Genomic DNA, 10,637 nt, shown 5'->3' on the forward strand with positions numbered 1-10,637 from the left:
GGCTACTTGGTTTTGAGTCAGCAGCACCTTGCGATACCTCTTGCAAACTCAGGTATGTAGCTTTATTATTCCGAATAGCTCTTGTTTTCTAGTATTTGAAGATCATATGTCTTGATTTCATGCATAACAATAGAGAGATATTGCAGCATCTTTAATAGAGCTATGTAACATTATAATCCTTTAAATGTGATGGAAACATATGAGGTGTAGTGGATAAGCAAATAAAACTCTTAATCCCAATGATGTCAATAATCTTCCAGAAACTAAAAATCTTCATTGTTTGTACGATTCATGATATATTTGCATCCCATGCTATATTATTTAGATGCTTTAACGTTCATTAATTGGTTTGAATGTTGGTGTTTAGTAATTAAACTCAATTTATTCCTCTTTTTTATTAACAACTTTTATTTATTCATGATCTTCAGCTATCTTCTGCTTTTGGGCGGCTTGTAATTTCAAGTGATGGAGTCTGGGATGCTCTTTCCACTGAATCAGCTCTGGAATGCAGTCGCGGATTGGCTCCGGAATCAGCAGCAACACAAATTGTCAAAGTACGGAAACAAAAAATGTCAAATTTGTAATAAAATATTAGGCAATGTATTCTATTTTTGTATGAGATTAAATTTTATGAAATGGATTATATTTTTTGTATATGATAATTTATTTTCTATTATGATGCATTAAATGCAAATTTAATCTGAAAATTAGTAAATCTATAAAAAATATATTTTTTTAAACATTTAAAATTATGATACGCAAAAATGTGTGTCATCTTCATTTATGACATGGCATTTCTTGACAGGGGCTTTCTTGATACGCATTGCGTGTCATTAACACGCGCGTCATAAGGTTACGACACGCGAATGCGTGTTGTCTTCCTTTATGACAGGGCCTTCCTTGATACGCATTGCGTGTCGTAAATGCGCGTCATAACTGCGCGTCGTAAATGAGTGTCGTAAATGCGCGTCGTCTCTCTTTATGACAGGGCCTTCCTTGATGCGCATTTGCACGTCGTCTGAGCCATTTATGACGCGCAATGAGCGTCGTAAAAGGTTGTTTTTCTAGTAGTGAATGGCAGCACCGAAGGGGCTCCGAGTGGACATGGGAGCCGGAGGAAGAGATGCATGACCACTACCCAGACTTATTTGGGCCATCAGAATTCGATGACGATGTCTAGTTCAAGTGGGGGAGACTTGTAACACTTGTTCCAGGTATTATTTAATTTATCTAATTTTTTAGGGTTTTGTGCATGGACTCGACGAGTTGGGGAGATCCAACTCGGCGAGTAGAAGTTATTATGAAGATGTGAATTTTTAATCCTACTCAAGGAGTCAGAAGGCCCTGACTCGCTGAGTAGGCGCTGTAAAGGAAAACCCTAATTTTTAGGGTTTGCACCCTATTTAAAGAACATAATCCGCCTCTTGTGGTCTCCTTTACCACCCTGTTAGGCAGAGAAAACCCTATTTGAGCCTTGCACTTTCTTGAGTGAGAGAAAGAGCTTTTGTGAGTAATTTTGGTGTGGTTGTGAAGGATTTTAGAGCTTGAAGAAGAAGGGGCAAGGAGAGAAGCAGTAGATCCAACACCTACTCTGTATTGGTCACCATCTTGAGGTATAAAGTCGTTACCTTGATCTCTAGTTGCTTAGATCCGTTTTCTTGGAAGTAAATGGCCATTTTTGGTGCAAAATGGAGTCATACTCGTATCTGGACTTATCACAAGGATATGGTTCCAGATCTCTAGGTCCCCAATGACATAAAGTTTTGATGTTTTAGCCTTGGGAGGCCTTTAATGCATGTAAAGTTTGCAACTTTACATGGTATTTTAACTAAAGGAAGTCGGATCTGAAGTTTGGGACCTTAGAACCCACTAAAAAGGATTGGACACAAAAGGACTGAAGGCACTCGTCGAGTCCATTGGTTGACTCGACGAGTCGGGGTAGGGTTTATTTGTTTTTGAGTTTCTGAATGAGCTTTTGGTTTTCTAAACATTGGATGAACTCGAAGAGTCACTTAGGTGACTCGATGAGTTGACTCGAGATTCAGTGGAATGGAATCGGGAGGAACTTGACAAGTTATTGGATGCACTCGACGAGTTGAGGTCAACACGGACTGTTGACCTTGACTTTGACCAGGGTTGACTTTGAGGGTAATCATGGTAATTGAGGATTGTGACAAGTCAATTACATGATGATTATAGGCTGTTGAGTTGGAGCAGCACGTGGGATTTATCTGATCTTAGCTTTTCAGCTCAACATTGATGAGAGGTGAGTCTCCTCACCATAATAATGGGTCTAAGGCACCAAGGTCGGCCAATTATTGTTTTGAGTTATGATTAGTTGGTTATGGGATATATGATATGCTAGTTATTTGTGATGCTCGCATGAAAGAACTCGGGGGGGGGGGGGGGGGGGTGTCGAGGCACTTATATGTAAGACCTTGGAGGGTTTCCATGGCATTCTAGTATATTTGCTTATGTAGTTTGTATGTCATCTTTGGATTGTAAAGACCATGTGGGGGTTCCCATGACAAGAAGACCATGTGGGGGTTCCCGTGGCAAGAAGACCATGTGAGGGTTCCCATGGCAAGAAGACCATGTGGGGGTTCCCATGGCAGTTAGTTAAGATCACATGGGGGTTCCAGCGGCACTAGGTATAAGAACCTGGAGGGTTTCCCTAGCTTCCTTATATTTTTGTATGCACGGCTTATGTGATATATGTAGCTTTTATAGCTAATATGATATGTGTTATGTGGATTGTATGTGGGATATGCCCTGAGGAACTCACTATGCATTAGATTACAGTTTGTGGATTTGTTTCAGGTACATCCGAGCCTAAGGGCAATGGCAAGGATTGATGGTGCCGCATGCACTCTCTCTCAAGCGTTTTTATGGAACACTCTGACGATTTGGAATAAAATTTGTAATTGATATGAATTTTGAAAACAATTGTATTTCGGATTTCATGGTTTGTGGAAAGTATTTTGCTTAATCAAAAATGAAAAATTTCTATTAAAGTATGTGTCGCTACACTCACAGTCTCTACTAAATCTTTACTTATAGGATTTACTCATTGCTTTTACCAACGGGATCGTAACACCACCATACCATGAATTCCTATAACACATTCGAATCTATCAAATCTTATAATTTATCATATATCGAAATTACAGATCAAAGAGGTAAAAGATACCTCAACGAATATTGTACTCGAACCAGTATCTCTTGTACAACAGTATATCTCCTCTGCTAAAATTTCCCGAGAACGACTCTCGAGCAGCATCTCCGGTCGTGTGTGCCAAAATCCCAAAAATGACAAAAATGCTTATATTTATACTATGGGCATCGCCACGTCGTGACTATCTATGTGTGAAGGCATGGGAATCAAATGTATCCTACTTTCTCCATGTGTCCACTCTCCCGTCATGTGTCTCAGTGACTTGAATTGTGCCATGTCATCGTGAATCTTCTTCCACGTTGTGGGAATAAAATTTCCATGTGTCATTGTCTAATCGACACGTGTCATATTGATTCACTTATCGCCACATCGTGGAAAACTTACGTCCACATCATGGTTGTCAAAAGTTGATTGTTGACTTTGACTTTCGTTAATTTTCTAGAAATAACAACATACTTTCATCTAAACTTCAAACAACCATAACTTTGTCATACGAACTCCGTTTTCGATGATCTTTATATCCACAAATCTCCTCAACAGGATCTAGAAAATTCATCAATTATCTTTTGTTAAATAGTATTCTTCTTGTAACACTCCAAAAATCAAGACAAATTTTTTGTTTTAAAACCGTATCAAAATCCATAAATCAAACGAATCATAGTTTCTAAATAAAAAACATCAATCATAGTATCCAAAAATCATAAGTTAAATAAATATCAAGGATGATGTGCACAATCATGCCTTCGCCTTGCCTATATCCTCAGATATACTTGAAACCAGAAATTTAAACTGTAAGCCAAATCTTAGTGAGTTCCCCCCTTAAAATACCACACACAACCAAACATATAACACCATGCATATATGAGCCTTTAACCTGACTGGATGGCCTCACAATTACTACAACCTATGGCCTGGCTGGACTGCCTCGCAAGGTCTACTGTCTATCCAGACCACCCCGAGTATCTTGACCTTCAGTAGAAAGCAGGACCGCCTCAACCTAACCCATCATAATATGTTGACATATGTTCATAATCAAATAACTATTATTAACCAACAAAACATGTAATCATATAGGTCTACCGACTATCCAATCTCTACTACATAACATATTCTATATACCAAGATGCATACAATTCAAGAGGGCTGACATTGGTGCCTTCGACCCTCGAGTGCAGTGAGGAAGAAGTCACCTCAATCAGGTGTTAGAGAAAACAAGAACTAAAGCCGCTGACTCACATTATCAATTCATCAAAATGCCTTAAATTAAAAAGCAAGGTAAATTCCTCAAACAGACAAGTCCTTAGACTAAATCTAATCCCTCTATGGGAAAAATGACCATTTTCCCTTCCAGAGTCCTACCCTAACAGTCGACCAAAATTCAACGAATCAAGAGTCAACGGTCAGACTTCTGTTGACCTACATACTGTGTACTGCAAGTCTACGCATGACGTAGAGACTTATCTAGAAAATGGTGTTATATAAGGCTACGCGAGGCATTGCTTAGATTACGCACTACGTAAGCCTCAGGTTCCAAAACTTCGCATTAAGCACTTATTTCCTCAAGACCATTCACCCAACACTCAAATCTAACCCTAGTGAGCATTCTAAATCGTAAAGTTTCCAACTCTATGCCTTTGCGTGGCTAAAAGAGAGTCCAAATCCAAAACCCTAGCTTCCTACACAATCCCAAGCTCCATTTCTCATGCATAGATGGAAAGAAGGGACCAAGATTGCAATTTTATGACTCCATGCACACAAAAACATGTGAAAAGGATAACCATAAGGCCTAGAGTAGCTCATAACCAATTAGACCAAGAATATGGGACAAAAAGGGACATAAAGCTAAAGGACCGAGTGTTATAATTCTCCTCTACTTGAATCACACTTCATCCTCAAAGTTTTCAGCTGCAAATAACTCTTGGTAGTGTTCCTGCATCTCCGTCTCGGGATCCCAAATCCACTCGGAACCCTTCTAGTGTTTCCAATAGACCTTGACCAATGGTACCACCTTTTTACGCAAGGCCTTAGTGTTGAATCATGAAAAGTGAACCTCTATCAATCCCAAGAAATCAAGTTCCAATTTTAGTTGAGTTCGAGATATGGTGAAGTTCTAAGATTGAGATCTAGTCTGAGATCAAGATGTTCCAAGATCCTAAGTCTGTTCATGCATTAAATGAAATTTATCTTATCCTTGATGTGACAGTTCATAGGACTTATTTGTAACACCCTGGATTCCCAAGTATTATTTTATTCTTTATTTTTGGGTGATTGTGAGGAGACTCGGCGAGTTGGAGTCCAAACTCGCCGAGTAGGATCTCGGTTTTGTACGCGGGTTCGCGTCTGGACTCGGCGAGTCCATGCTGTTTAATGAAACCCTAATTTCTAGGGTTTGAGACCTATTTAAAGGGGCTTATGGCCGTCATTTGCGGCCACCAACCCCAGAGAGAAACCCTAAAGAGATTTTGAGCGTTTTGGGAGAGAGAAGAGGCCATTGTTGACCTTTGAAGCTTTGTTTGGCAAGGCAAAGGAGATTCTAGCTAAGAGGAGGCAAGGGAGGTGGACATCCTTCGATTTTGGAGCTCAGAGCATCATCTTGGAGGTATATTTTGGCTTCCTTTTTTGTTGTCTTGATAAACATGGGGGTTAGGGTTTCTTGACCCATTTGTTGGTTAGATTTGATGTCCATTTCGTCCATATTTGTGATGAGGCTTGGGATGAGATCCATAGTGGTCCAGAGAAGCCTTATTCCTTAAGCTTTATGAGGATTCATGGGAGTTTTGACCTAGAGTTATGAGATATGGGGCTAAAACATCATCTAGGAGCAAATAGTTGTTGTTTGAGCACCAAGGTTTGGACTTTACGTGATTTTAATGCCTGGGGAGGGCAGATCTATGATTGTATGGAACAGATCTGACCTCAGAAGTGAGTTTGAGTTATGCATGGCATGGAGTCGCCGAGTCTGAAGAACAGACTAGGCGAGTAGCATGAAGTTTGCCCGTAACCACTCAACGAGTGGTCTTGTCGAGTTGAGGGGTCGACTCAGTGAATCAGGGAGAGTCAGGGGGGACTGAGTCAAGCCGGAACTCGCCGAGTTTTTCTTGAGACTCAGCGAGTTGAGTCGTGGTGGCCCCGCGATTTATGCCAGGTGAACCTCGTCGAGTCAGAGAAATACTCGATGTGTCAGGAGAGGATCCAAGGGAGTCAGTGGACACGTATAGACTTGCCGAGTTGCCCTAGTGCACTCGCCGAGTCTGGTCAAAGTTGACCATTGAATTTTGTTGACTTTTAGGGTTTGGTCAGCGATGTGGCCTTTGGGCCAGGAGAGGGGTAAAATGGTCTTTTACCCTTAAGAGGGTGCCAAGAAAGGGTTGATTCTAGTCTCGAGAGTTATATTCATAAGAGTATTTGCCTTATGTGTTAGGCGGTGGCGAGTTTGAGATTCAAGTGTGGGGATATCTGCTTTCTGCTTGCCAGGTGAGTCTTCTCACTATACTTTACCGTGAGTAGGTAACCAGAGTTATGTGACAGAGTATTTTTATGCTATGTATGTTATGTGTGGTACTGCATTATTTCTATGTGATTTATGCTGTGCATGTCTACAGAGTTAGAACCGGAAGGTTCCCAGAGTTAGAACCGGAAGGTTCACAGAGTTAGAACCAGAGGGTTCATAGAGTAGGGTCCATGGACCCACAGAGTTATAGCGTCGAGTGGCTAATATGTGTTATGTGTGGTATTTTGGGGAAATCACTAACCTTCGTGCTTATAGTGTTTTGTGTTATGTGTTTCAGGTTTCTCTCAGGATCACGGGACGGCACCGACTCGATTGTACACACCAGAGAAAGAATCGTGTTTTGAGGATCCTGGTTTATTAAGCAAGTCAAAATGGAGTTATGTTTTTGTAATTCGATTATGACTTGAATTTTAAGAAAAATGTTTTTAAGAATTAACGATTATTTTTAAATGAATGTTTTTTTGAAATTTACGGTGTTACAAGTTGGTATCAAAGCCTTGGTTTAAGGGATTCGGATGCACCTTTGGGTAAATCTGGACTCAAACTGAGGATTTATGAAATTTTTTCAAAAAGAAATGTGTTTTTATAAAGAGAATAAGAGTTTCAAAGAGAAAGCAAAAAGAGCAGTGTGTACAATCAGCCAGAGCCCGAACGGTGATTTCCTAAAACACCCTTATTTTGTGTTATGAGATATTAGTGATATATTTTATGAGATAGTGTGCATGCTAGAGGCAGGCTAGGCAATTCATATTTTAGGACTAGAGTGGCCTGATTTGTGATGCCTTAGCCTAGGGTTGCTGATATATGTGATGTGCTTTTGAGTATGTGCTGAGCGAGAGTGTCCAACAGGAAATCTTTAGGGGATTTGGGTAGGGAAGTAATATGGAAGAGGTATCTATATGAGCATATGAGGAGCTTGCCGAAAGGGTAGCCAGATGCCCACGTGGGGAGGAGTTGTTAGAGTTCAGTGATATCCATCACGAATGAGGAAGGTGAGTGGATAATAACCTAAGGAGGTTTTTCGTGCGGAAAGGGACGCTTCAATGCCCGAATGCTGCTTGCTTTGTGCTTTGTGGAACTCTTGATGATGGGAGTCAGCTACTAAGTGGATATGACGATATTCAGGAGGTAGATGGCTGGCATCATTAGGAGCTCTTCAGCAGCTGCTGGCAGAGAAGTGTGGGAATGTAGGAAGAGCCTAGGGAGTAACCTTAGCCAGATGAGTGCGTTGGCAGAGTAGAGAATTTCGCTGGGGAGCGAGCACGCGCGATGCGATTGGTGAAAGAGCAGGTTGAGCAGCTACTTAGGAGCTCCGGGATAGTCCGTGTGGAAAGTATGGGTAGATGTGGCAGGTAGTATGGGCCCGTACTACTGAAAGCAGAGGACCCATACTTGATACAGGGAGTATTCTGGAGGTTCTAAGGAGCGGATTAAGGAGTGATGTTATCGTTCGAGTACCATACATCGGAGCAGATTGAGGAGTGATGTTATGGTTCGAGTACCATACATCGAAGCGGATTGAGGAGTGATGTTATGGTTCGAGTACCATACATCAGAGCGCATTGCGGAGTGATGTTATGGTTCGAGTACCATACATCGGAGCGGATTGAGGAGTGATGTTATGGTTCGGGTACCATACATCGGAGCGGATTGAGGAGTGATGTTATGGTTCGGGTACCATACGTCGAAGCGGATTGCGGAATGATGTTATGGTTCGAGTACCATACATCGGAGCGGATTGAGGAGTGATGTTATGGTTCGGGTACCATACACTGGAGCATATTGAGAAGAGATGTCATGGAATGAGTACCATGGTTCGTAGTGAATGATGCTTGTGGTTCTCCGGTTATCCGGTCATGATTGAGTTTGAAGAGGCGTCCCTTGAGAGGGAGATCGAGAGCCTCTCAGAGCATTTTAGTAAGGAGTCAGAAAGAGGGGAGAATTTCGGTCTGAGTTGAGCAATCAGTCGATAGAGGAGATGTCACCTTCTATGACCTGGGTGGTACTAATTATGTTCGTGTGCAAAACATGAGAAGCATGATGTTTAAGTTTTGGGTTTGGGGGTAAACCCTGCAGGTTGTCATTAATGATGATTTTCCACCAGAGTATCAGGTAGCATGTGTGCCGCGAGGCAGTGATTTATCATGAACAAATAGTCAGTTGGGACTGAGATAGTCGAGGACCACATTACACCAATTTAAGTATAGTAGGGTGTATTGTAGTGGTATCAGTGGGGAGTTCAGTCGAGTTTAGCAGTGCAGTGGGTTTTCTATCTATGTTGGGTATTGAATATGGGAGTGGGTCCCTGTTCTTGGGATGATCCATGTGTTGGAACATTGGTTGATGAGTTGAGGTGGGGAAGTACGATGATTTTGTGGTTCAGTCTATGAGCCAGTGATGTTATTGGTCAGTTGAGTTGTTTGGTATTGGATTGGTACGAGACTTGGAGCGACTAGAGGCAGTCGTGACGAGAAGTTCTTGAGGATTTCATCTGAGGTTCAGAGTATATGAGGTCGATCGATTTCCTTAAAGGGGATTATTGGGCGTTGTGTAGAACTTTCCAGGGGCAGGTGCGATTTTGCTGGTGAAAATAGTTTGTGGGATGGTTGTGTGCCAATTGGTGACGGTTCGAACCCTGAGTGGGGGAGAACCGGTTACCGTATAGAAGAAAGCAGAGATTTGTCAAGAGCGGTTATAAGTGGGTATAGAGATCTGCGGTAAGAATTCATGAGACCAGAGATATTGGTGATCGAGGAAAGGGGTCAGAGTGAGTTAATGCAGGAAGTACTTGTTTGAGAAGGATGAATGTCTCCACGACAGATGGTGAATGGTTAGAAACCTGGTAGTGGTAAGTGTTGTTGCAAGTAGGTAGAGAATGATTGGGCAGCCAACTCCCGGGTCGGTATGCGTATTCTTGCTTGGATTTTGAGCGGTAGGAAATAGGGTTTCGGAGAATTATCAGCATATTCCGTAGCGTTAGCGTTTTATCGTATTCCAATTTAGTAATTGGATACACCGAAGTTGCACTTTGGGAAAAATGAAGATCTAATTATGGGGTTCAGAGGAAATGTATTATTGTATCTATATGATGCTTGGGGCAGGAGATCAGTGGTTGTGGCAGGATCTTGTGATGTTCCGTTGGGGTGTTCCGAGGTATCCGGGTATGATATCTTGATTTCGGAGTTATTCGTGAATCTTGAGCTGAGATGACGTGTGGTATATCATGTATCTATGGTTCTAGTGGGAGCCCTTCGAGTATTGGCATCTAGAGGGATTATTTAAGAGAGTGGATCTCCGCAAGAGTAGGCATTTTGTTATGACGATTGCCTCCAGAGTCTGTGATGCATATTCGGGTCGAGTATGGGTAGCTACCTATGATAGTCTGCGGAGCATGAGTTAGTGGAGGTAGTGAGTCTTGTGATACTGCGGGGAGCCGTAGTATTCACTAGTTAGAGGGCGTTGTGATACTGCGGGGAGCCGTAGTACTCACCAGTCAGAGGGTGTTGTGATACTACGGGGAGCCGTAGTACTCACTAGTCAGAGAGTGTTGTGATACTACGGGGAGCCGTAGTACTTGCTAGTCATTGAGAGGTCATCATGATGTTGCGGGGAGCCATAGTACTCACTAGATGGCAAGAGAATGTGATGATGGATTGTTCTCCGATCAGTGTATGATGTGGAAGAGTTTTAGGCTTGAGTAGCCCTAGTATTGTGTTTTGGAGCCTGGTTGTCGAACCGGAGGCGAGACGGGGGTCTCCGTATCTGTCGGGAGATTCGGAGAGATGCGCAAGGGATATGCGCAGCAGACACTAGAGATCAGAGTTGAGATGATCCTCAGTTGGATTGTATTTTTTCGCATAAGGAAAAGAGAATTTCGTGACTTGCGTGTCACTGGACCGAGATAGTGGTCACGGGAAGGAAGTTAGTGGAATATTTGGATTATAATATGGG

The sequence above is a fragment of the Lactuca serriola genome, chromosome 3 (genome assembly GCF_051521515.1).
Source record: "Lactuca serriola cultivar US96UC23 chromosome 3, Lser_US96UC23_V15, whole genome shotgun sequence".
NCBI lineage: Eukaryota > Viridiplantae > Streptophyta > Magnoliopsida > Asterales > Asteraceae > Lactuca > Lactuca serriola.